The 27,552-nt window shown below is 38.8% G+C and overlaps 1 long non-coding RNA gene across 2 annotated transcripts in view; it reads left to right on the plus strand.

Moving 5' to 3' along the window:
* The window catches only part of LOC148147963 (uncharacterized), a 158,703-nt gene that overhangs the window by 21,388 nt on the left and 109,763 nt on the right, over nt 1–27,552 (plus strand). The window contains exon 3 of one of the 2 annotated variants that reach the window (XR_015759413.1): nt 5,243–6,516. The exons of the other annotated variant lie outside the window; for it this stretch is intronic. This is a non-coding gene — a long non-coding RNA (uncharacterized LOC148147963). Of the gene's footprint in view, nt 1–5,242; nt 6,517–27,552 lie in introns of those variants that run through there. 2 annotated transcript variants of the gene reach the window in all.

Below are 27,552 nucleotides of genomic sequence, written 5' to 3' on the forward strand. Positions count from 1 at the left end.
AGTAATTGCTGCTCCTGGAATTCAAGGAAATCACCTCCAACACCTAAAGTATCTCAAAAAAGAAGCAGCTGTTACAGCCAGAAATTTTTCCCATCCTCCATCTTTGATTACCCAGAATGTTGACAGTTCAGATCATGCAGGATGAGCAGTTTGTGAAGATTGGACAGAGTGGCATCCCATCCAACTGCAGACCCTTACTCTGTCCCTTTAAACCCACATTTACCATTGCTAATCCACCTAATCTGCTCACTACAATTCAATTTAACAATGCCAATCCACCTAACATACACATCTTTGGACTGTGAGAGGAAACCGGAGTATCTAGCGGCAACCTCCACAGGCACAGGAAGAACGTGCAATCTTCACACAGATAGTAATCCAAGGCTGGAATTGGGTCCCTTACGCAGTGAGGCAGTAGTGCTAACTATTGAGCCATTGTACTGATCTATACAAGGTCACGAAAGGGCACCAGCAATCAGGATGTTGGTTTGAAATGTGTGTACTTCAAAGCCTGGAGCATCCGGAATAAAGTGGGTGAACTTGCAACATTGATACCTGGGATTTCGATGTTGTGGCTATTTCAAAGACATGGCTACAGGAGGAACAGGAAATGTTGTTGCAGATTCCAGGATTTAGATGTTTCAGCAAAAGATGGTAAAAGAGGTGGGGGTGTGGCATTGTTAATCAAGGGTTGTATATTGAGATAACATTTGAGGACTCATTAACTGAGGTAGCTTGGACTGAGGTTAGAAACAGGAAAGGAGAGGTCACCCTGTTGGGAGTTTTCTATAGGCCTCCAAATTGTTCCAGGGATGTAGAGGAAAGAATAGCAAAGATGACTCTCGATAGAAGTGAGAGTAACAGGGTAGTTGTTATGGGGGACTTTAACTTTCCAAATATTGACTGGGAATACTATAGTTCAAGTAGTTTAGATGGGTCAGTTTTTGTTTAATGTGTGCAGGACGGTTTTCTGACACAGTATGTAGATAGGCCAACAAGGGGTGATGTCGTATGGATTTGGTACTGGGGAATGAACCTGGCCAGGTGTTAGATTTGGAGGTAGGTGACCACTTTGGTAATAGTGACCATATTGCAATAGGTATATACCGCAGGGAAAGAGGTATAACTGCGAGAAAGGCAATTATGATGTGATTAGGCAAGATTTAGGATGCATAGGATGGGGAAGGAAACTGCAGAGGGTAGACACTCTTGAAATGTAGAGCTTATTCAAGGAACAGCTACTGCATGTCCTTGACAAGTATATACCTGTCAGGCAGGGAGGTAGTTGTTGAGAGAGGGAGCCATGCTTTAGTAAAGAAGTTGAAGCCCTTGTCAAGAAGAAGAGGAAGGCTTATGTGAGGATGAGGCATGAAGGCTCAGTTAGGGGGCTGGAGAGTTATAAGTTAGCCAGAAAAGATCTAAAGAGAGGGCTAGGAAGAGCCAGGAGGGGACATGAGGTGTTGTTGGTGGATAGGTTCAAGGAGAACCTTAAGGCCTTCTATAGGTATATCAGGAATAAAGGAATGATGAGATAAGATTTGGGCCAATCAAAGATAGTAGTGGAAAGTTGTGGATTCTGAGGACATAGGGGAAGTGCTTAATGAATACTTTTCGTCAGCACTCACAATAGAAAAGGGCAATGTTAGTGAGAATACAGAGATACAGGGATTAGATGGGATTGAGGTTGACAAAGAGGAGGTTTTAGCAATTTTAGAAGATCTAAAAATAGATAAGACTCTGGGGCCGGATAGGATTTATTCTCAGATTCTCTAGGAAGCCAGGGAGGAGATTGCAGAGCCTTTGGATTTGATCTTTATGTCATCATTGTCGACAGGAGCAGTGCCAGAAAACTGAAGGATAACAAATGTTGTTCCCTTGTTTAAGAAGGGGAGTCGGGACAACCCTGGTAATTACAGGCCAGTGAGCCTTACTTCGGTTGTGGGTAAGGTGTTGGAAAAGGTTATAAGAGAAAGGATTTATAATCATCTGGAAAGGAATAATTTAATTAGGGATAGTCAACATAGTTTTGTGAAGGGTAGGTCGTGCCTTACTAACCTTATTGAGTTCTTTGAAAAGGTGACAAAACAGGTGGATGAAGGTAGGGTGGTTGACGTGGTGTATATGGACTTCACTAAGACATTTGATAAGGTTCCACATGATAGTCTATTGCACAAAATAAGGAGTTTTGGGATTGAAGGTGATTTAGTATTTTGGATCATGAGTTGGCTAGCTAAAAGAAGGCAGAGGGTGGTGGTTGATGGGAAAGGTTCGTCCTGGAGCTCAGTTACTACTGGTGTGCTGCAAGGATCTGTTTTGGGGCCACTGCTGTTTGTCATTTTTATAAACGACCTGGATGAGGACGTAGAAGGATGGGTTAGTAAATTTGCAAATTACACTAAGGTTGGCAGAGTTGTGGATAGTGCGGAAGGATGTTGTGGGTTACAGAGGGACATAGATAAGATGCAAAGCTGGGATGAGAAATAGCAAATGCAATTTAATGTGGAAAAGTGTGAGGTAGTTCACTTCGGAAGAAGTAACAGGAATGCAGAGTACTGAGCTAATGGTGTACATGAACAGAGAGATGTCAATATCCAGCTGCATAAATCCCTGAAAGGTGCCACCCAAGTTGATTGGGTTGTTAAGAAGGCATATGGTGGGTTGGTGTTTATTGATCGGGGGATTGAGTTTTGGAGCCACGAGGTCATGCTTCACCGTACACGACACTGGTAAGGCCACACCTGGAGTATTGCATGCAATTATGGTCACCACATTATAGGAAGGATGTGGAAGCTTTGGAAAGGGTTAGAGGGGATTTACTAGGATGTTGCCTGGTATGAAAGGAAGGTCTTACAAGGAAAGGCTGAGGGAACTGAGGCTGTTTTTGTTGGAGAGAAGAAGGTTGAGACGTCTAAGATAATCAGGAGGTTAGATAGGGTGGATAGTGAGAGCCTTTTTCCTCAGGTGATGAAGGCCAATACAGGGGGACATAGTTTTAAATTGAAGGGTAATAGATTTAGGACAGATATAGGGGGTAGTTTCTTTACTCAGAGAGTAGTAGCGGTGTGGAACGGCCTGCCTGCAACAGTAGTAGACACGCCAATGTTAAGGGCATTTAAACGGGAATTGGACATACATATGGATAATAATGGAACTATGTAGGTTAGATGGGCATAAGATTAATTTCACAGGTCGGCGCAAGATCGAGGGCTGAAGGGCTTCTACTGCGTTGTAACATTCTATGTTCTATGTTCTATAAGATAATGAGTGAGGGTTTGGGTAAAAAGCAGGAGAATTGGTACTATGAATTAATGCTCATTTAAAGAGCCAGTGCAAGTACAATGGGGTCAAATATCCCCTTTCAGGTAAAGTCACCATAGTGATTAGAGAGAAACAGCTCATAGGCAAAAGTGAGGACTGCAGATGCTGGAAACCAGAGTTTAGATCAGAGTGGTGCTGGAAAAGCACAGCAGGTCAGGCAGCATCCGAGGAGCAGGAAAATCAATGGTTTGGGCAACAGCTGATTCCTGATGAAGAGCTTTTGCCTGAAACATCGATTTTCCTGCTCCTTGGATGCTGCCTGACCTGCTGTGCTTTTCCAGCATCACTCTGATCTAAACTAGTGGTAAGTATAACCTGATGGTCACCATGCCTCAGGTAAGGGGTGGGGTTGAGAAAGCAGGGCTTTCACGGGAAGCTCAGCCAGTGAAGGAATTGAACCTGTGGTGTTGATATCACTCTACATTGCAAACCAACTATGCAGCCAACTGAGCTCACTAATCCCTTTTTAGTTGTGTGAGATTTAAACCCACAACCTCTCACATACCAGTTACCCTAGACTAATCCCCCTTAATTTACAATACATTTGTGAATATGCGCTTATATTTGTAACGAATTGCCAGCTTTAACTCTCATATGCCTTGAGAGACTTTATTTTCTGGTTCCAATCTCACGACATGTTTGGCAGAACTTGACCTTTATAAATGGTGCTCCAGCTGAGAATCCCCTTGGAATTCCCAACTGAGGTGAGTATCTCCATTTTCACCAAGATGGAAGATAGGGCGAGTAGACAGTGTTGAGTTGTGCTTGGATCATGAACGATTTCTCAGAGAATAACATAAGAAGTCTCACTTGGGGGCTCATGGAGTGAAATTCTCTATGTAACTCACCAAAATCAATGCTAAGTGAATTTCTGGTAAAACTCAGCCTTCTGTACCTGTGCTACTCAATTGTCTATGGTGTATGCTATAGCCAATTAATATGCATAATATTTTCAGGGAAGGTAGATAAGGTCTTAATTGATGTGTTTATTGATGGAGTTCTGGTTAGGATACTATGCCTCTAAGAATTCTCATGCGTGTCTTTGTTTTGCCCGTCCTAGGATGTGTGTATTGTCCCAGTCAAAGTGGCGTCCTTCTTTGTCTATACGAATAGAAACTAGTGATAGTGGGTCGTGTCTTTTGGTGGCCAGTTGGTGTTCATGTATCCTGGTGGCAAGTTTCCTGCTAGTTTGTCCGACGTAGTGTTTTTTACAGTTGTTGCAAGGTATCATGTAAATGACGTTAGTTTTGTTGGTGATATCTAATTGTGGTATTCAATATTTGTAATAATAAAAGCAATGAATTAATGAATGAATGTTCTGTATCTCTAGATGATTCTGTTCTTATTTAAAATAAAAATACTGTCTGATTGTGTCCCATGTGATCCTTCTGGCACAAAATATCTTGATGTTTCTCCAGAGATAGTACAATCTAACTAGGTTTCCCAGCTCAAGATTGTCTCTTGTCGGAATGTTCTTTAATAAATTGAAGCATTTTTCTATGTACTTGCCCTGCTAAAATAAATTATTATTGTAATCATGGCAATATTTTATTAAATAATAAATGCACAAGAAATTCATTATTCCACCCTGCAAAATACCACTCTGGTGGATTATTTACAATTATCCTCCCTATTTGCATGAAAGCAGATCAGAACTCCAAAATACCATGGGCATTGTTAATTTTTAACTCAGTAATTATTTTTTCAAATGTTTGCAACAGTTTTAAAAAAAGACTGCAGTTGTAAATTGAGATGTTGTCCAGCAAAGTTCTATGTGGGTCTGTTGGAATTTCACCCAGTAGAGTGAAAACTTCAAATGGAAAATCTAAACAGAAAGACAAAAAGAAAAGGAGGCTGACTGTCCAACACTGTCTCAACAGGGACCCATCTCCAAAGAAACGTAACTATATTTTCTTCTTTCAAGAATACACAGGAACAAAGCTTAAACAAAATCTTCAAACCTCGTCTGTAAATGTTAGTGGTCTAACATTCTCGTGTGTGAGGGACACAGCTATGTGAACAACCATTTGACCACCCCTGTATAATAGGTAAAGCAAAAGGGAAATGTCTCTCTCATACCTGAGGGCTGTCAGTACGCCACTACTGAAAGGCTTCAAAACAGAAAAGTTTCAATCAATCCGCAAAGTCAAGAATCTTGAAATTTGACTGCTCAACCACCAATCTCAATGCTACCAATAATATCTGCTTCAATGGCTACAATGTCAAACTATCCACTCCTCATAAATAATTTAGAGAATGATCCTTTTTTTTTTAACTGTTATTTCAGACATGCCTCTTATCACTAATCTGTGCATATGTGATTCTTAAACACATTCCTGTGTATTACATTCCACTTTCTTCTTGTATTTAGTAGTTAATAAGCTCACTATTTTTGTTAATTCATGAAAGTCTATTTAAATTGGCTCATTTTGAAATGTAAGTTTATTTTGAAATATAAGTTTATTTTGTGCCTGTGAGAACAATATTCACAATAGAAGTGATCCTGTCAAAATTAACCTTGTTGCAACTAACTGGGGGAGCGAGTGAATAAACAAGGGAAGCCAGTTCAGCTCTCATAATCTGGGAATTTAACAGTTTGAGGCATCTCATCTGGAACCGTAATAAAGTGAAAAATTGTGCTTGGGGGCAGATCATGACATACTGAATCAAATAATGTGAGTGTATCTTAATGATTTTTGACAGTCTGGATAATTTAGCATGGAAACTCTGTTACTTTCTAGTGTAATCTATCATGTTTTCTGCTGTATAAATTAAAGGATCAATTTTCACGTTTTATTTTCTGACCATATTTAAATATTGATCAGTAGCAAGTAAGTTCCCTTCCTTGTTGTGGGGATAATTAGAAACAGTTTATGCTTATGTGATAAGGCCCAGCTAACATTCAAAGGTTAGAAGACTTACTTATCATCTTCCAATTCAACGAATTTGGTTGAAGTGGATATAGCTACATCTTATTTTAGTAACATTTTCTGTCATTTATTAGAATATTGTGACTCAAAATAAGAATTCGGAAGTAAGTTCTGGTTGGCTTTCGAAATACCTTTTTAACACAAATAACTGGTGTGAATAGAGCAAAAAGAAACTAGAGCACTTCTCAATATTCTCAATACTTAAACCATGAGTCAAAGTGTCATGATGCACTGAAGGCAGATGAAAGCAGAGCTGACATTATCTGAAATATACAAAGTGGAGGGATTGTAATTATGTAACCCAATATCTCATTGTTTTGAATCATGGATTAGTCATCCAAATTGAGTAGTTATTCATCACAAATGTTTGTCAGAGTCTTCAAATGCACAAGAAATTAGGAAAAATTATCATTCTGTTCATAAACATTGTGTGAAGGAGAAATTTTAGGTATGGAATGAGAGATGCAGCTAACTGGGGACCATTAAACAATAATAAACTAAAAAGCAGTAGAATATTATTGTTGTTTAGCGTTTAACAAGGATACAGAAATGAGGATCCAGAGGTTAATCCATAACAAAAATAAAATCTTGGATACAAGGGGAATCAAGATATATAGAGACATGGCTCAAAAGTGGATATGATATCAAAGTTAGGAGTAATGACCTTAAGAAATATGATTAAAAAGCTACGATTAGCAGGAGATTCTAAAGATTGAGAGAGAAATAACAAAAATTCTACCCAGTGATAGCGAAAGAATAGCAACATGTTTCCAAGTCAGGATTCTGTCTGACTTGGAGGTAAGAATGCAGATAGAAATGTGTCTAATGCATTTTTCCTTCTATGTGGTAGATGTTGTGTTGTTTGAAAATTGCTGCTGAAGGAACCTTAATGCATCAATGTTATATACTACCATCACTGTGTGTTTTTGGTGGAGGGAGTGAATAGTTAAGGTGGTGGATGGGATCCCAGGCACACGAACTACTTTGTCCTGGATAGTTGCAAGCTTCTTGAAGGGTGTTGGACCTGCATCCATTCAGGTAAGAGAGAAGTCTTTTGTGCCTTGGAATTGGTGGACAGGCTTTGGGGAACCTGTAAACTATACTTGTAATCACAATATTTATGACTGATCCAATTAAATTTCTAGTCAATGAATCTAGTGTAGATTGAACAATGACAAGTGAGAACATTGTAAATGAGTAGCAAAATAAAACAACTGTAAAATAAAGCAGAAACTGAATTAATGAAACTGCTCAAATGTATCCAGCTATGTTTCTTCCTTTATCCTCAGTCTTACACAGCTAGAAGTGTCAAAAATAAATTTCATAAAAATAACAAGCTTTGGTATATCATTCAGCATTCCCTCAATCCTATGTTAAAGAACATTGAAACCCTTCAGTCAACGTTTTGATATTAATCACATACTGACATTGCTGTATCAGAACCTGATATACAACCATAATGCCAAATATGATTAGCATTCATAATTAAGTTATTTTCCAGAAATCAATTAAAAACACATACCTCACTGTCCCAATACAAAACTCTCCCAAATCTTTCACCTTAGGTAAGTGACTGTCCCTTCAATCACCCTCACCCTGGAACAATCTAATAACTGACACACACACTGATCACAATGTAAGCTTTATCACACTCATTATATTCCAACTCTTAAGCTATTAATAGATGAGGAGGCCATTCAACCCATCTTAAATAATTCATTCAAAATAAAGAAAAAAACTTGTTCCTGATTGTATCATATTATTTATCACATGTATGAATCTAAGGTTTGAGTCTCCAGATACCTCTCCATAATATCATTCAAAATGCTGATTACCATTGCAATGAGGAAGTACTTCCTTCTGTGTTAAATGTTTTCTTGAATCTTTGGAATGATCTGTATTATATTGTTTAGCTTCCTGTATAAAATGTTTCTCTCTCAGTTCTTTTCATGTGGCTGCAATATTGCAGCATGAAGTCCTCAGCTCCCAGGCCACTTTGGCCTGACTCAGGGAGTTTGCCTTGAATTGGCTGGTAATATTTGCACTCAGCCACTCTGCGATGGGGAAAAGTTTTAGCCTCGCAGCAAAATTGCCCTAATTTTCATCTTAACCAGACTAATTGGCTGCTCAAAAACAAAAATAAAGAACTGTAGATGCTTGAAATCTGAACCAAAAACAGAAATAGCTGGAGAAACTCAGCAGGTCTGGAAGCATCTGAAGGTGAAAGGTTAAAGGCAAGTTGATACATTTTTCCACTTTTGGATGATAGAGAGAAGTAGCACTGATGATGTCACCTATGTATTAGAGAAAGAATTGTGAAAGGAACCTGAGTAGGATTAGAACAAGGAATGTTTCATGAACCCCATAAAAAAGACATTCATAACTGAGGCCCATGCATGTACTTTGATCTGAAGAAAGTGAGATGAGTTAAAGGAGAGGTTGTGCAAATGTGGATGAGCTCAGCCAGGAAGAGGAGGTAGATGGTAAATGGAGACAGTTCAGGCCATTTTCCAGAAAGAAACAGAAAGCTGTAAGACCATCCTGATGGGGGATGTGTAAGGGATTTCACATCTATAGTGAAGAAGAGATGGCTGGAATCCATTGTTATGACCAGGCCAGATCCCCTCAAAATATTTGAAGATGGATCCTTGACCATAACCTTTTCTTATTTTAAAAGCAAAGAAGTGGGTGTTCCAAATGTGATGCAGGTTTGCAAGCTCAAACCACTCAGCTTTAAGCAAAACAGAATTTATTTAAATACTACAGTTGAAACATGAACAAAAGAATTAAGAATAACTTAACTATTGGAAAATTAACTGACATGATACAGCAACTTAAGTAACGGGCCATTCCAATCTAATAAAATCCCATAAACACATCCCTTGGTAAAATGGTAAATTGAAACATAGATTTTTACAGGTGGGAGGGAACAACTTCCAAAGAGATTTCAGAGAGAAAAGTCAATCAGGAATCATCTGCTGATGCTTGGAACCTTTCCTAGGCTCCAGCATCTTTTGACTGTAATAGCTAACCAAACTAGAAAAAACCTGAACTGGGAGAACTGGCAACTCCCTGCCATTGTTATACTAGACACTTTGGTACCTCTGCCTTTATGACCTCTCTTGAAAAAAAAGCAAGGACAAAATAACTTTTTACAAGTGACAGCATCATCACACCATGAACTGGTCTTTCTGAAACTGATGTAAAGAATCAGAAGAATTGTTAATAAAAGTGGGAAGGGAATGGATAAGGGGAGAAAAATAATCAAGTCAAGCTCGGAAGAGATGAATTGCATGGGACAGGAGCAGGCAGAAACAGTGGGACTGCCCAGGCAATACTGTTTGTGGTTTTTGGGGAGGAAGTAGAAGTGGGCTATATGGAGTTGGGGAACTATGAATTTGGATGCTGTTGAGGGGAGATCCACAGATATAATCAGATTAGTGACTGCTATGGACACAATAACCTGATGTTCAATGGTGATGTCATGAGATATAGGAGGAAGTTATCTGAGAGCTAGCACTCAGCCTTCACAATGAAGAGCACAGTGCACCAGACAATAACTGCCACCTATTTCGGATGCTGCTGAACCTGTTGAGTTTCTCCAGCTAGTTCTCTAATTGGCTGCTTGCCTTCTTGGAGTAGGCAACTGAACTGATTCGTGGCAAGCCCCTAAGAAATTTTCCCAGCAAAGAGAATGCATCAGGCAAGCATTTCAGTCCAGTGAACCATTCCTATCATCTTTATCTGACTTCCCAAAATTCAAGTCCTTCATCATAGTCCAGAGAAAGTCTAGCCCATTATCTCTGTTTCTCACCCTGCAGATACTACCTGATCTGCTAAATATTTTCAGAAGTCTTTGTTTTATTATTGGATCTTGCACTTATCCATATTTGAGTTGGCCAGTTACAGATTTTATTTCCATTAGTCCCCAGCTGCATCCATTAACTTGATTTTTCCTCGATTGATGCAAGTTCAATTTAAACATCTGATACATTTGCTAATAGTATACAGAAAGCATGGAAACCTAGTCAACTGTTTAGGATTACATTCTCAGACTTGTTACTGTTTGTTTCCTTCAACACATTTTTTCATTTATAGGTATCAGGATTATGGTTTTTAGATGAGTCTGTGGATCCCTGGGGATGTGAAACATTTGAAGAGATGTGCAGAATAATGTGAATATGAGCCAATACTGTGATGTTCTGGGTTGAGTGGACCTTGTTGACGCCTGTTGCAGTTTGTGGTGAAATCCCAAATGCAGAAATGCCACACACCAAGAAATATGTTAATGGAATCCCAGAACAGAGAAGCTGGTAAACAGCAGAGATGAGAGAAACTCCCTGATATCTCAACAGTGCAATGAAGAGACATATTGTAGCTGGTCTCACCTGAAACTTGCAACAAGGGGCAATGTGACTCTAGAAAGAGCAGAACAGTGCAATGTGATGAAGTATCCAATAGGTATGTTGCCAAACCAGTAGATTTACCTCTTAGCTGAAGGGAAGAGAAATATTTTCATCTAACAAATTACAGTGATATTTACTATTTTGCACTGTCCTGGGATATGTGAAGAGTTTATTGCATTATAATTTAGATTGTTGGGAAAGCATACTTTTATATCCATTTGAAAAGCAGTCCTTCAAACAAAGTATTTGAGAACCACTGATTAAGTTTAGACAAGTGCTTATTTTTATTTGATCTGTCTAGTTTACACGCAGTGGTTGTGGTCTCAATATAGTGTTAGATTATTTCCTGCAGTGTCTACGCTGACACTTTGGCTGCTGTAATCTTGGGTAGGAGCTTGAAGTGGGAAGCTGGAGCATTTAGCTCCAGGTGAGAGACTACTTGTGATATGTAAAGACTGTCTCATAAATATTTTAGCTTTTCACAAAGGGCAAGGTGCAGTTAGTTGCCGATTATCAGTGATTATTGATTGTTAAATACTTTGTTAACAGCCAAACTTGCATTATTAATATTCAGCATCCCATCTTTCCAAACTCACCAAACAAACTCAACTTCAGGACACTCAACAAGGATCCAGAGTGAGCTCCTTGTGGATTCAACTCACTGTTTTCTCTGAATGAGCTCCATGTTGGAAACTGGACACCAACTTCTCAGAACAAGTTCCACAGTTGGTGGCCACATGTACCCCATGTCCACCAGTGTCAGATATTACCCAGCCTCTGTCAACCCTCATGGCACATCTTGGGTTCATTTACAAGGCACTTCTGCAATGCAATGCTGCACCTTAGGCTACACTGACAACTATCATGTAATGCTTCAGCAAGGACATAGTGTGCTCAGAGACATGCACGCTGTTCATGTTCTGGACCATGCTGAACCTCTTGGTCTTTGCTTGCTGTTGAAACGTTCACCACTCTGAGCCTACCTGGGCGCTCACAGCATCATTGCCTTGCTCTGGCTTTTTGTGCTTTGCCTCCTCAGCCAGAGATAACGGGCTCATATTACTCCTGATGAAGGGCTTATACCTGAAATGCTGACTCTCCTGCTCTTCGGATGCTGCCTGACCTGCTCTGCTTTCTCAGCACCACACTTTTTGACTCTGACTCTCCAGCATCTCCAGTTCTCACTTTCTCATATTATTGTTGTCTTATTGTACTGTTTAGTGCAGACACAAGCCAGGAAACATGTCATTGTTGTTAGGAGGCATTGTTGTTGTCAAATCAAGTGGAACAGCAGCATTCATTAGCGTGAGGTGATGAACTAGTGGTATTATCGGTGGACTGCTAATTCAGAGAGCCAAGAAATGTTCCGGGGACCCAGGTTCGAATCCGTCCAAGGCAGATGATGAAATTTGAATTCAATAAAAGTCTGGAATTCAGAATCTAATGTTGACCATGCAACCATTGTAAATTGTCAGAAAATCCCATCTGGTTTATTAATGCCTTTTAGGGAAGGAAATTGCCATTCTTACCTAGTGTGGCCTACCTGTGACTCCAGACCAATGGAAATGTGATTAAGTCTTAACTACCTTCTGGACAATTAGGGATGGGCAATAAATGTTGGGTCTAGCCAGAGATGCCCTCATTCCGTTAATGCATTTTTAAAAAGCTCAGGGTTTCCCCGGTCAGTAAGTCAAGGACAGATTCTGATTCCAGTCCAGACTCTGCAAATGGGGAGCTGTCCCAAGTGAGTGACTAGACAGTGCAGAGAGTAAGTGGTGTCAGGAGCTGGATTTGGTGAGATTGAGTTGAGAAAATGTTCAAGGCAATGGTAAGAATGATAGAACATAAGCTTTAGTGGGAGGTAGGTACAGTAGAAGAGATTAAGTGCGTGTGAGGCATCAGATGGATATTGGTGGATTTTATCCTGTCTGAGTGGAGAAAGACTTTCTTTCCACAGTATCGGGCATTTCCCCAGACAACTGAAAGTGCTTCAATCCAGATGACAACCTTAGACCAGGCTGGAATAGTTTGATGTTGTGGTCTCATTCCTGATGAAGGACTTACGCCCAAGACATTGACTCACCTGCTCCTCGGATGCTGCCTGATCTGCTGTGCTTTCTCACTGCCACACTTTTCGACTCTGACTCTCAGCATCTGCAGTCCTCACGTTCTCCATGATGTGATGGGCTCCACTGCTGTTTCTGGGGTACAGGAAGTCTTGTGTTAGCACAACCTCATTCAGCAGGATCTTCAGGACCATGCCCAAAAAGCAATGTGTTGACATCCCCCCTGCCTTGTCTGGAGCAAATGTCAGCTACTATGCAGTTCCAATCGACAGGGCTTATCTGGGTGCATGTTAAGCTTTTAAAGATGTGAATTTCTGTATAACTACTGACTAGTGAGCTGTTCTGGAAATGTCATGGTAAGATGGATCAGAAATCAGTGTATCAGATGCCATATGGGCAGAGTAGATAATTAATGAGGCAAGGCAAAAATGAGGACTGCAGATGCTGGAGATTAGAGTCAAGATTAGAGTGGCGCTGGAAAAGCACAGCAAGTCAGGCAGCATCCGAGGAGCAGGAGAGTCAGCATTTCAGGCAGAAGCCCTTCATCAGGACTGCCAGTGGCTACACCAAAGAATCTTGATAAAGGGCTCCTGCCCGAAACATCGAATTTGTGAGGCATGTTTAGTAAGATACAGTGAAAGAATGTGCTAGTCCTGCAGCAGCAAATCCTCTAAAGACCGTCATGCTACTTGGACTTAACCTAAGAAAATGTAAAATTCAGCCCCCTCCATGGTCCAATCTCATGTACCAGGTGGCTAAATAGGCACAACCAAAGACCACTGGAAGCCAATCAAAAACAGCCACAAAAAATGTTTTCTTTTCTCAGTGAGTGTCACATAATCAGATGCTGCCTTTCATCAGGCTCAACTATGTGGAGTATTGTGCAATCAGACACTCAGTTTAGATGGGCTATTTTTGTTCATATTACATCAGTTTATAGATTCCTTTAAACTCTCCTTTAAGTAAGTCCAGTATTATAATTAAAGAACCATAATATCAGTGTTCACTCCTTGTGAGAATGATATTGTAATTCTTCTTACTTCCCAACATAGAAATTGTCTGGTTGCTATATGCAATAAAAATGTTCCTGATCATTTGAAGTTGTATATTCCAAATTCAAGGTCATGGTGTAACATTAGCAGATTAGAAAGTGAGCATGATATGCTAATATTTATGTATATTTACAATGATCGTCATCTGAACTTAATAATGGATGGAAAGTGGAAAGGTTCCTTGAGCAGCAAAACAAAATCAGTGAATCAGTGTTATACCTGCACACACTTATCTGTTACAAAGCAAAACATTGTGAGCATACAATATTGTTAGAATAGAAAAGATGGATGGTTAAGTTTAAATATGTACAACCGTTCCTTACATCATAATCATAGTGAGCAAGAATTTTAAAAAGGTGCAGTGAAAATAATATAATTTTAAACCCACATTTATAAAATTGCATGAACACAAATTACATATTCTAAATTAGAAAGACCCACTGTTTCTAGAAATCTACAAACTAACTTTTGACTAAATCAAAAGCTTGTTCCAAAGATGTCTCCTCTGCCCTAGGTCCTGAACTGCCACTGGCTACACCAAAGAATCACAGCCTTGGTGCCAAGTGTTTTTTAATGTGATTCCCCTCAATACGAGGCCCAGACACAACTGTTGAAAGAAGTTCTTTTTCCCTTTACTGTTTTTATCAATTGTGAATAAAGCTGGGTGGTGTTGCATTTCTTAAGTTTTTCTTTTTGCTTTCTTAAATAAAATGAGTAAATAAAAAAGGATTGTATTAATAAAGCATAATTGAATGAATAGTCTTGTATTCAACTTCATGAATACATTGAATACCAATCAGCTCCTTTTCTTAACTTATAAAGGTCTCAAAACAAGCCTGTGGCATTGATGAATTATCCATGAACTGAATATCCTGTCTGGAAATAAATAAAAAGTACCAATTACTTAAATGAAAGTATCTAATTTTTTATTTGGTATTTCATTAAATATACATTCTTTGTGATAACATTTCTCAGTCACAACATACAATAAACATATCCTTTATGCTGAAATCTGCACCACTTAAAAATATAAAATACTCAATCTATTATTTGATGAATATATACACGTTATCTTTATCTTAATTACACCCGGGTGTGTAACTTACAATGTCCTTACAGTGCCTAAAGGCCTGTGTGTTGGAGACAATACTGGTGTTGTGCAATTTCATTTGTAATTATCTGATCTTATAAATAAAAACAATGGAACAATAAAATCTGCCAATAAAATACTTCACTAAGAGCACAGCTTTATAGAGATGAGACAGTTGCAAAATGGCAAAAGCTCAGATTGTGTCCATGCTAATCTACACCCAAGGTAGAACATGGTATATTTCAAAGACTCTTAAGTCAGATCCAGAGGTAACATAAAATAAAGATTCATGGCAGGCTTTATTTTCACTTAGAGGAGCTGATTTTAAATTCGCGTTAAAGAACCTTTCATATTTTGGAACTCAGTCTTGTCTAGATAATCTTGTTAATTATTAACACTGTATAAGAAAGAAAATACAATAATTAAAATACTGGACTATTTGCAGTCTATTTCAATGAAAAACAAAACCATTCTATTCCCAAACAACAAATGGATCTTACACTTACCATGCTTCATAGAATCCCTACAGTGTGGAAGCAGGACATTTAGCCCATCAAGTTCACACTGACCCTTCAAAGAGCATCCCATCCAAACCCACTCCCCTACCCTACATTTCCCATGGTTAATCCACCTAGCCTGCACACTATGGGTAATTTAGCATGGTCAATCTACCTAACCTGCACACCTTTGGACTGTGGGAGAAAACTCACAGACACAGGGAGAACGTGCAAACTCTACACAGACAGTCCCTCAAGGAGGGAATTGAACCAAGGTTCCTGATGCTGTGAGGCAGCAATGCTAATGACAGAGCCACCATGCCACCTCCTAATACATCATAGCCTAGCTTCCTGCATTCTTTTTGTTCTTATATGGTTTGGTGCTCTTTAATGCTACTTTATGTACCTCTTTTTTTCTTTTCTAACCTGTTGCCAAACTCGTCCTTCCTCTCACCGCCTGTGTTAATGCTTACCACAACGTTCAATGCATGGTTTCCACTGTGGTGGGACAACATCCACATTAATATGCACATTCATGAAGGCAGACTACAATAAGACCCATTTTCTTACTTAGTGAATCTGGAATGTTTATCTTGGTTTTTAGCATTGACTATGCATCAGGAATTAGCAGCACTGGCCCAGCTCAAGAATAATACTATAGTAGCTATAAATAGTGAACATAATTTCCCTCTCTCACATTTGTAACAGATCACAAATGCAATGGCTCTGGTTGTTTCAGAGTTATTCCCTGCAGAGAGCAGTTCTATGCTTGACAAAAAAACTCACACAAATTTGTAAATCTTACTTTGAAAATAAGTTACAACATTAATACTATTGTAAAATTGCAAGGTATTTGATGATAGATAAATGACAAGTTTATTTTTTTGAAGTAGAGCTGAACAGAAAAGTAAATTAATCAGAATGAAAAATAGATTTGTAAAGAGATCGGAAAAATATTCTTTATTCAAAAAGTAGTAGTATCAGTTCAATAATTGATCATAATTATTTTGAATTATTCTAATTTTTGTTCGATACTAAAATATGCTAATACATAAATGAGAATGAGCTTTGTTTGGTCGAAGACCTATCCATGACCTTATGATGAAATTCACGTGAAGTTCTTGCTGTGTTGCACAAAAAGTATATACTGCAATCAGCAAGCTCTGAATTTGTATCAAGGGTGCTTAAAGTAATGTTAATCTACCTGTTTTGACATGTTATAAGATATCTGTCAGGCAATTGGGTATTGAACCTCTAGTTTCTAGTCTAAGGGTACAGACACCACCTCTATGCCACAAGACCAGCGCACCGAGAGTTTTAATGCTGTCATCAATTGAATTCTTGACATTGTCAAACACACACCTGTTAAAGCCTAATCTCTTGAAGAACTGTTCTGCTGAATCTCAATCTTTTAGGCTTTGAAAGGAGAGACAGCTATTGAATAGAGTCCTTGAAGAAGATTGACTTGTGCGTGAAAATAACTACCCAACAGGTGTAGTGTCAGCTGGATTTGTGTTAATAAGATTAGTCAGCGCTGTTTATAAACATAGAGATACAACACATTTTTCAGGGCCAGTTGTATCCAGCTAGAAATTCCTATTGTCTTTTATGGGTATTTCACCTGAGAACCAAAGGTTTAAACAGCAGTTTCTATTGTTAACTCCTTCATCACAAGCCATCACGAATGACTGAACTGCACACAGCTGTCAAAATGTTGTTGCACATGTCTTTGATATTGATATGATCTTGACTACTTCAAAAAAGCACACCATATCCTGCATATGGCCAGTTTCATCAACAATGTAATGGAGATATAATATTATTAACTGATACTGACTGCATGTAGTATAATTAACTAATGTTTGTTGAGATCTGTACTCTGTGTTAATGTTGCTCAGCAAAGATTTTTGCTTTTATAAAGGTAGTTGCATTAACAATGTAAATATATGGGCTGGATGTCACTTCTGCACTAATTTGATTGTCCCAGGTGGATCGTGAAGGAATTCATAAACTGTGCCTAAACATGATGGCACTGATGGGTTCAAAATAACTGTGGATGCAAAATGGTCTCTCAGCAGTGAGTCTAGCAAACAGAGAATGTCACTATTACAAAATTGGATAGTGTTGCCAAGTGACAATATCTGCAACCCTGAAAAGAGGAATAACCAGCGTTAAATACGAAAGAAGTACACTGAAGATATTTGTGAAAATGTTAATGAGTGTGCAGTATGCCTCTAAGAGGATACATTCTGCCACATCCAATTTGAAAAGCCTTAAAGCAGCCTTCAGTATGTATTGTACAATGGACCAAGTTCAGAATATTGTGCAAGATATTTTATTTAAGCTGCTTCAGTATTGTTGGTCATTATTTCGGCTACCATCAGATATGTTCAATCTAGGATAAATAATTTGCTGCAAAAATACAAATGAAATATATTTTCAAATAGACATCAGTATTGTCATTTAAAAATGAAACTTTCCCAAATAGTTCATTCCACAGGCATAATGAGAAGTGTTAAACTCTTAACAAATAGTCAGCAAGCTATTCTTATAGCTCTGAGACAATATTTCTTTCTATTGCCCATTGAAATGTTTGTAAAGGTGCAGCAGGTGAATATTCTTTTTTCTTTAAGCATACCTCCATATCACTTCTCAAACAGTGTAATTGAGACTGAATAATCAATTGTGGGAATCTTGGGGCCTGTGGAACCAAGCTACAAATACTCATTTCAGCACAATTTCTACCCATAACCCCCTTTATTTTCTGATTGCTTCTGATGAAAGCAGTGAATTTTGCTTTGGTTCAGTATGCAGTAGATGGCAGCCCTTTGATGCTTTGTGCAATGGCCATTCATCATCATGTGTGAGTTCAGTCTATTCAGCGTGGATTGAACCAGAGCTGAGCTAAAGCTTGTATTTGCTTGAAGAGCATTTCCTTGTGGTTGGATTTTTCCATCTTTCCTGTCCGGGTCTTAGCTGCCTCTGTTAGTATCAGGTTTCTGTGTACGTGTCGAATGTCAAAACTGGGATTCTACTGTGACTGAGTCAATATTAAACTATGCAGTACATTTATTTTCAAAGATTTCAAGAAATTCTCAGATTCTTTTTGAAAAACTTAGAAAATAGTTACTGAAAATAATAAGGACACATCTTTAGATATTTCTTTTTTAAAAAAAGTGTTCAGCATGACTACCATAGATCCTTCAGCACATGAACCTAAATAACCAGATGGAGTGCAAATTTTAAATGCTTACAGTGTAGCTCATGAACGTGGGAGTCAGATACTTCTAATTACTGGGAAGACTTTATATGACAGGTAAGACATCTGGAAGATGTGGTTGCTCCAGTAAAATATACTTTACTGTATTTCCCTGATTCTTCTCCAAGTCATAGTTTACATCCTATCACCATGAGTCTGGAGTCTTGTCACCAGCCTCCCCATTTCTACAATCAAATTACAAATCATCCAGGACATAGCTGCTTGTGTTTTCTTCATCTATAGCAAGGCTTTGCTATTATCACTAAGCTCCGTAAGGATGAGGCAAGTACAGTAAAGTATATTTTACTGGAGCAACATTTAAGAGAATAGAAAAGACTGGAGGGAAAGTGTTTATATGATAAATCCTGCTGGATATGTATTAAATAATGTCCTAAGTTAGTCTTTAAAATAGACTAAACTTCATTTGGAATTACTTAAGTGTGTTTGGAGTCATTGCAGCCTACATGAGATTATGAATTGGAGGTGCCAGAGTTGGACAAGGGTGTACAAAGTTAAAAATCACACAACACCAGATTAAAATCCAACAGGTTTATTTGTTAACAACCACCTGATGAAGGAGCAGTGCTCCGAAAGCCAGTGCTTCCAAATAAACCTGTTGGACTATAACCTGGTGTTGTGTGATTTTTAATGACATAAGATTAATACTCGATAACAGTACATCGTTTGCTCAGTTCACAAAAAATCTGGTTGACTTCACAAAAAAAACTCAATACTAGATTTAATTATGCTAAGTATTTACAGATCGCATCTTATTAAATGACCTATCCTTTGACAGTTTATCAGATTTATTGCTACATCTGCAGCTGCAACCCTGCATCAAAAAAATGCAGGGTTAATTTTACTCTCAGCTTAACAATGAAGCTGGTTACACTCACCATTTTTTATGCACAACTGATTCAGCACCTTCAGGCAAGAAGTAGATGCATGGTTGAATGTGCATGTCCAAACGTTGCTCTTTGACAATGAAGTACATTGAATGATTTAACGTTAGTGTACTTGCGCAGAAAGATACAAACCGCACCTATCATGAGACTTTAGATCTCATCAAACTTAATCCAATGTGATAACTATTAGCTTCTACCTATCAAACTCTGGCACTGAAAATCGACTATTGCAGTTAATGGAATGTCACTCCTTTAGGTACAAATTGAAATTCAAAAATTACAGATGTTTTCCTTTCCCTTCTATTACTTCTCTCTTTGTCTCTTAATTCAATCTTTAGTTACCCCACTTTGTTTGATTTCCCTCATTGGTACCAAATTTATCCATTTTTATTTATACTTCCTTCTCAGTCCTTGTTCCATTTGATTCACAGTTCTTCAACCTGATTGCTGAAGGAAATACACATTAGTTTGCCCTGTTTGCATAGGTTTCAGACTCCCTGTTTCTCTTGCTGCAATGTTATCCGCTCACACTTTCAGCAACTTGCCACACAAAGATGTAAAAACCTAAAGACAGACTAACTACTGGCAATTGTCAATGCTGCTGTCATCTGAGTCAGCGGGTTACATATATAGGAAAGGTTTTCTAATGCCCTGAGAAATAAATTTGGTGGCAGCCAGCCTGAGAAGTTGAGCAAAACAGTTGTAGACTTTGGGGGAGAGGTAGCTTTAAGTATCTGCTGTATTCCAGTTGGCCTTCTGCAGATTCCAATTTATGTTTTAGCTTTGAATTATAAATGGTAATTTGAGGCTCATGCAACTGAGAGTTGGATGGTACTGACTGAGAGGGATGAGGGGCAGCACTTGTTCGGAGGATATCAGTGGACAGCCATTGCTGTGATATTATTGCCTTAGAGGCAGTGCACTGATGGTTCACCAGACTTGATCTTGGTATGTCAGTGGGCAGAGCGAAGTGGGGCAGCCAGCGGTCAGCAGACTTGGGTATGGTGTGATTAACCTGTCACAGATGACAGTCAGCATCTAGTGAGCCTGGGGTCAGCCCAGTGCGGTGGAGAGTGAGAGAGAGAGAGAGAGCATGTATGGAAAGCCCCTAGCATGGATCGAGTGCGGTCTACAGAAGGACTATAATGTTTATCTTTTAACTTGATGTCTTTATTTTTCTAATTTATACTATGAAGAACTGTAATATAGAACTTCTAGCTTCTTTTCTTTTTTTCATTATTTTTGTACCTAATCTATTTCACTACATACGATTTGTACCGAGGTACTTTATACCTAAGATGGTGCCGTGTATGATGACATGGTACATTTTTCATTGTACTCCTGTAGTCTTGCACTTTTAACCCATCTATCCCTTCAAGTATTTTGCAAATTTCAATGAGATTACTTCTCATTCTTCAAAACTCCAGAGAAAACAGGCTGAGTTTGCTCAGTCTCTCACCAGAGGATAGACATAGAATTAGTATTAGGTTTTAAATGCAAAAGTACAGGAGTAGGTAAGCTGCTTTCCCTGGTTGGGAGTCTTTAACCAGGGGCACAATCTAAAAATAACGAATATGCCACTTAGGTTTGAGATGAGGAGAAATTCTTTTCCGCAGAGAGTTGTGAACCTTTGGAATTCTCTACCCCAGAGACCCCTGGAAGTATGTTTAAGGTAGAGAATATTGGTTTCTGATTACCAGTGGCATATGGGGTTATTGGGGATGGTGTAGTTAAAAGACATTAAAATGTTCAATCAGCCATGATCGTATTGAATGGAAGGGAAGAACATTAAATCATAAAGAAGGAAACTGCTAGCAAAGCTGTTTACAACATCCATAGTGCAAGTACCATTCCATGTTTCTGGTGCTAGTCCAAGACAATGACCAATGCAAAACCAGGGAATCAACTTGATGAGCTGAAAATGTGTTGCTAGAGAAGCGCAGCAGGTCAGGCAGCATCCAGGGAACAGGAGAATCGACGTTTCGGGCATAAGCCCTTCTTCAGGAAGGGCTTATGCCCGAAATGTCGATTCTCCTGTTCCCTGGATGCTGCCTGACCTGCTGCGCTTCTCCAGCAACACATTTTCAGCTCTGATCTCCAACATCTGCAGACCTCACTTTCTCCTCAATCAACTTGATGACTCAAATAATGAAAATGCCATCACTCTGCTGTCAATAACATTGAAGGCCTTGGAATAACTCCTGATAAACTTACTGAGTCCAGTCCTGGCATAAGCAACTCACCCCACAAATCCCCAGCAATTGGTAGATTCTTGCACAGGCTTCAACTTCTCTAAGCAGGTTCTGACACTAACTTCACAAACTTAGGTCAGTTTCCAGAAATTCTTGAAGACAGGAACCACCTTTTTTTTATTTATCCCATGCCTATGATACAGTATGAAACATGGTTAAAACTCTCCAATTAACACTAAGTGGCAACCCTGTAACTAATCAAATCCAAGATCCAACCAACCAATTGCACACATTGGCGATTGAATCAACCACCCACACATAATCAAAAATGGCTCTCACAAAGAAGCACAGAGAATGCTGGAGAATCTCAACAGCTCTGGCAGCATCTGTGGACAGACCAACTGATTGAACAAATGCTGGAAAAGTGTCATACTGGACTCGAAAAGTTTACTTCTTTCTTTTGTCCACAGATGCTGCCAGATCTGCTGAGTTTCAACAGTAATCTCTTATGTTTGCTTCAGATTTCCACAATATTTTGCTTTTATCTGAATGGCTCTTACAAGGATGAGTCCACATACACCTCTCTTCAACATACATGTGAGTATAATGTCATGTATTTTACATTTGCTGAAATCTGCTCCAGGCTGAGGGACTTCTTGACATTGTGAAAGCATTGAAGATCTATGTTCTCTGGAGACCTGGTTCAGGAAATGGTGCTTGTAGGAAGATTAGATCTGCACTCAACTAAATGATTATTAACAAGTTTTATTGAAAATAACTATATACAAGAGATGTTAAGAGAAATTAAGATGTTGGTACCCTGCAGATTTAGGACCTAGTTCCATTTAATGTAATGTCATATAGTGCAGAAGGCACATGCCCAGAAGCTAGTCTTAGAGTAAAGGAATAATTAACCCTTTATACCAAACCAACTTTTGACCAAACACTGCAAAGGCTATCATTTGAGCCTTCTATAGAACAATCTGAAGGTCAGAGAAGTATCTTATGTTCACTTTTGTGGTCAATCACTCACCCATGACTTAACATGAAAATATAATGGCAGTACCTTTAATTATATTTTAGGCATGAGTAACACCTCCCGAACACTGGAACCAAGGTCAAGATGAAACTCAATCTCAGATGGAAACTGAGTCAACAAACTACACACTGCTTCACACATTGAGTATTGCAGAGTACTGACAGCAGAGTACTGATACTCAACCTGGCTCACCACACAAAACCATTTCCTGGAAGTCATGAGAATTATTTCTGGGATAATATGACCAACTCAGCTTGACTTGCTTCCTGTGTTATCATACATTGAACTTCCTGATGTCCAAGGCAAAAGCATTCTGTTAAGAGAAGAAGGGTTGCACCCGAACATCAATTTCTCCACCTCCTGATGCTTGCTGTGTTCTTCCAGTCTCCTGCTTGTCTACCCAAAAACACAGTTCTGGTTGACAGACAATGAAGCAACCCTATTGACTGAGGACCTCACACATTCATTGGTAATCCAATCATCTCTAGTAGACTATACTCTTTGCCACACAAACTAACAATGTGAATTCGTATCTCCTGATTGACTGCAAACATCACTAACTACAACTGATAACTGATCTGGCTGGTGAACCAAGGGTTCAAGATTCCATTGAAAATATGTACAATACTCAGTTGCCTTGAAGATGAGCCAGGGAAGACGTGGCCATTCATTCTATAAGTGAAAACATAAGGAACAGCTCAAATTGTTCCTGAGGCCATCAGACTTCTGCCCATATATTGAGCATTTGCCCAGACAGATAATTCCTGCTGGTATCTCAACCACTCACACTCCATCAACCACTGAATGGGTTGTTAACCTCGATATCAAACTAAACTGCTTCTCCAGCCACACATATATAAAAAAAGACATATTATTAATCAGGAAAATGGAGTGCCAAATGTGCATAATCATTACAGTTTGGTTGCTAAGGAGAATTGAGAAATGTCACCCACGCGAACAGCTTTATTTGTAAACTTAACAATTATGAGAATAAGATTTCAACTAAAAGTGAAAACAGAATGTAACTTAATTATGTAAATAAGTTACCAAAAACCTGTAAGAAATTGGAATTCAGCCATAATAATATAATAAAATGTTATAGTAACAACTACTCAAGATCATGCATATTAATGACAATGAACTACCACATTACAGTGTACTATATTGCCAAGGACTGTGGCATTTATATAAAATTAATAAGGGAGTTCCTAGCTTTGACTTCGACCTACCTTTGAAAGATTAGGAATAGGTGGATAGTGTCATAGAGTTATAAATTAAGGAAACAGATGCTTCAATCCAATTCGTCCATACCGACTAGACAACCTAAACCCATTTAGAGCCATGTGCCAGCATTTGGCCCATATCCCTCTAAACCCATCTTTTTCATGTGCCTATCCAGATATCTTTTAAATTTTGTAATTGTACCAAACTCCACCACTTCCTCTGGCAACATGTTGCATCCATGCACCATTCTCTGTGTGAAAAAGTTCCCTCTTAGGTTCCTATTAAATCTTACCCCTCTCACCTTGAACCAATGCCCACTAGGTTTAGACTCACCTACCCTAGGAAAAGGATCTTGACCTATTTACTCTACCCATGTCCCTCATGATTTTATAAACCTCTATAAGGTCAACCCTCAACTTCCGATGCCCAAGGGTAAAAGTCCCAGTCTATTCAACCTCTCCCTAAAGTTCAAATCCTCCAATCCTGGCAAGATCCTTGTAAATCCTTTTTGAACCCTTTCAAGTTTAACAATATCCTTTCTATAGCAGGGAGACCAGATTTGTATGCAGCATTCTTAAAGTGGCCTTACAAATGTCTTGTACACCATGACATGACATCCCAACTCCTATACTCAATGTACTGACCAATAAAGTCAAATGTATCAAACGCGTTCCTCACCACCATGTCTACCTGAGACATCACTTTCAAGGAACTACGCACCTGCACTCCTAGTTCTTCCAAATATGATTCAGTAGCAAATAAAAGCCCTAATTCATAATTGCTTCTAATAACTCTTTCCCTTTCCCACAGTAGAAGCATGTTTCCTATTTAAACCTGTCTTCCACTTTATTCACCCAGTCACTCACTGTGCCATCTTTTTAACTGAGAGGAAATGGCCTTTCCCCACAGCTGCTTGTGGTTCAACTTTTTCGCTGAATAAACTAATTTATAGAGTAAAAGAACAGTGCAGAACCATGGGCTGTGTTTATCTTTTCATTCATAAAAGGCAGATTAAAAGAATTCAGAAGAGATACCAGCATGGTGTGACAAATAGTTTCAAACATTCACTGCCATAATGTTAGCAAAGTGTTAATAACTAAATGACATAATTGATTACCATATTTCTCTATAGACTTTTAGCAGTTCACTCACAAGAGCAGTTACTGCAATAGGAAAAAATGTATTCAGATAATTGTGTGGATTCTTTTGTTAGATTATGTCTGATAGTGTACTTGACAGTTATATACTATTGGTACAACAATGACATAAATAGGGGTAAAACATTATTAAAGATATCTTACACTCTTCGAGTAGATGTTAATTGATCATTTACAGTGTGAGCAGGAAAGTCTTTTCATCCACAGGTTAATGTGAAAAAAGGAATTAATTGCCTAGAGAAACCATTGATACATATTGTATCAGTTATGTGGATTGGAGCTTGCTTACTTAGTCTAAATATGTGCCTGTTGTTGATAATCTGTTACTTCAAAATACATGCAGTTCAGTTGAAGATATGGTTTATACATGGATTAAAGATCTGTTCATGGGGCATAAACCTTTAGGAATTTTAACATCATGGGCTATAGTAAAATTTGTCGCAGAATCCCATTAACAATTGGGAGTCCTTCTACATAAATTACAAAAAGCTAGCATCCAAATTTAGCAGATAATCCAGGGAATGCAATAAATTGTTGACCTTTATTCCGAAGCGAATTGAGTATAAAACAAGAATATCTTGCTAAATCTATACAAAACATTAGCTTGATTGTAGCTGGAATACTGTGAACTATTTTGGCCCCTCATCTAGGGGAAGCGATACCCGCCTTGGAGGCAGTCTAGACAAGATTCACCAGGATGATACCAGATATGGAGGGACTGTCTTATGAAGAGAGTTTAAGCTTGTACATATTGGAGTTCAGAAGAATGAAGATAACCTTATTGAATCATGGAATCCCTACAGTGTGAAAGCAGGCCATGCAGCCTATCGAGTCTACACTGAATCTCTACACCGGGCATGCCACCCAGACCTAACCCCCTACCCTATCCCTGTGACTCATGGCTAATCCATTTAGCCTGCGCTTCCCTAGACACAATGGACACAAGCCAATCAACCTGCACATCTTTGGACTGTGGGAAGAAACCAGAGCACCCAGAGGAAACCATGTAGACATGGAGAGAGTGTGCAAACTCCACACAGTCATTCGCCCAAAATTGCAATCAAACCTGGGTGTCTGGCAGTGTGAGGCAGCAGTGCTAACCACTCATGCAAGATTGAAGCATACAAGATGCTTAGGAGATTGACAAGGTAGATAGGAAAAGGTAGTTTCCCCTCATAAAACAGACTAGTGCTGGAGGACATCATCTCAGAATAAGTGGTATCTATTTAAGTTAGAAGTGAGGAGGAATTATTTTCTTTCAGAGGGTTGTGAATTTTTGGAATTATCTGGTGCAGAAGATTGTCAAGGCTGGGTTTTTAAGTATATTCAGCCTGAGAGAGACAGAGTTTAGATCAGTAAGGGAATCAATAAAGATATGGCAAATGCTGGAAAGTGGAGTTGAGGATTATCAAACCAGCCATGATCTCATTAAATGGCAGCCCAGACTCGATGGGCCAAATGGCCTCCTTCTGCTCCTATGTCTTATGATCCTGTAAATTAAAATGGTCTGAACTCTTACCCTACAGAACATCACTAGTGAGCAATCTCCAGAGATATCCAAATTCATCTATGGTCATTTACTACCTAAGGATGTTCATCCATCATGTTACTGTCAATGCCAGAATATTCAATCCACAGGAGAAGTTTTTTATGTACATAATCAAAAGCTTTCTAAAAGTCCAGGTAGGAATATCCATTTAGCTTCCTTCACCAACTATCATAGGGACTTCTCCAAAATTATAATCAAATTAGTAACACCGGAAACTTTTTTTTAGGTGAACCAGATCTCTCCTCTGTCGAGATAATAATACAATTGTCCTCTGTGATTTGCTCAAGCATCTTCTTTAATTCTGATGATATGCTAGCAAATTGATACCTGTGACCTGCAAAACACCACCCTATGGTCATTGCATTGGAATCAGGATTGTTTGAGAGCAGTCCTTCATTAGTTTTATAAATTGGTTTATACTTTACCCCATTTTTGTAGATCATCCTTCACCAAAACAGGAAGTGGAAAAGTAACATCATTTTGGAACTTCCAGGTATCATTACTATTCCCACTCTTTTATAATTGTCTTGATGGGCTAGGTCAGATTCTTCTTGTTTCACTTCAATGAAACAATCGCTTCAGTGATTGTAGCTGTATATCTTAACAGTTAGTAGCTCTCGGTGACATCATCAATTTGCACCTAAGTGTGTCACTCAATTAATAATTATGTACCTACTCCTGCTAGGTAAGTCAGTGGTACCAGACAGCCCCCATTTCTGGTAAGATTGCCCTTGTGGGAAAATGACTGCGAGTCATCCAATACAACATTTTCTAATTTTGCTGTTGATTCTGCCTCCAAAACTGTTGTACTGAGATTGAGAGGATTCAATTAATGGAATCAACCATTTGTTTACTGTTTGAAAACATC

This window comes from Chiloscyllium plagiosum, unplaced genomic scaffold (assembly GCF_037043375.1).
Source record: "Chiloscyllium plagiosum isolate Xiang-an unplaced genomic scaffold, Cpla_swu_hap1 HiC_scaffold_14, whole genome shotgun sequence".
Classification (NCBI taxonomy): Eukaryota; Metazoa; Chordata; class Chondrichthyes; order Orectolobiformes; family Hemiscylliidae; genus Chiloscyllium; species Chiloscyllium plagiosum.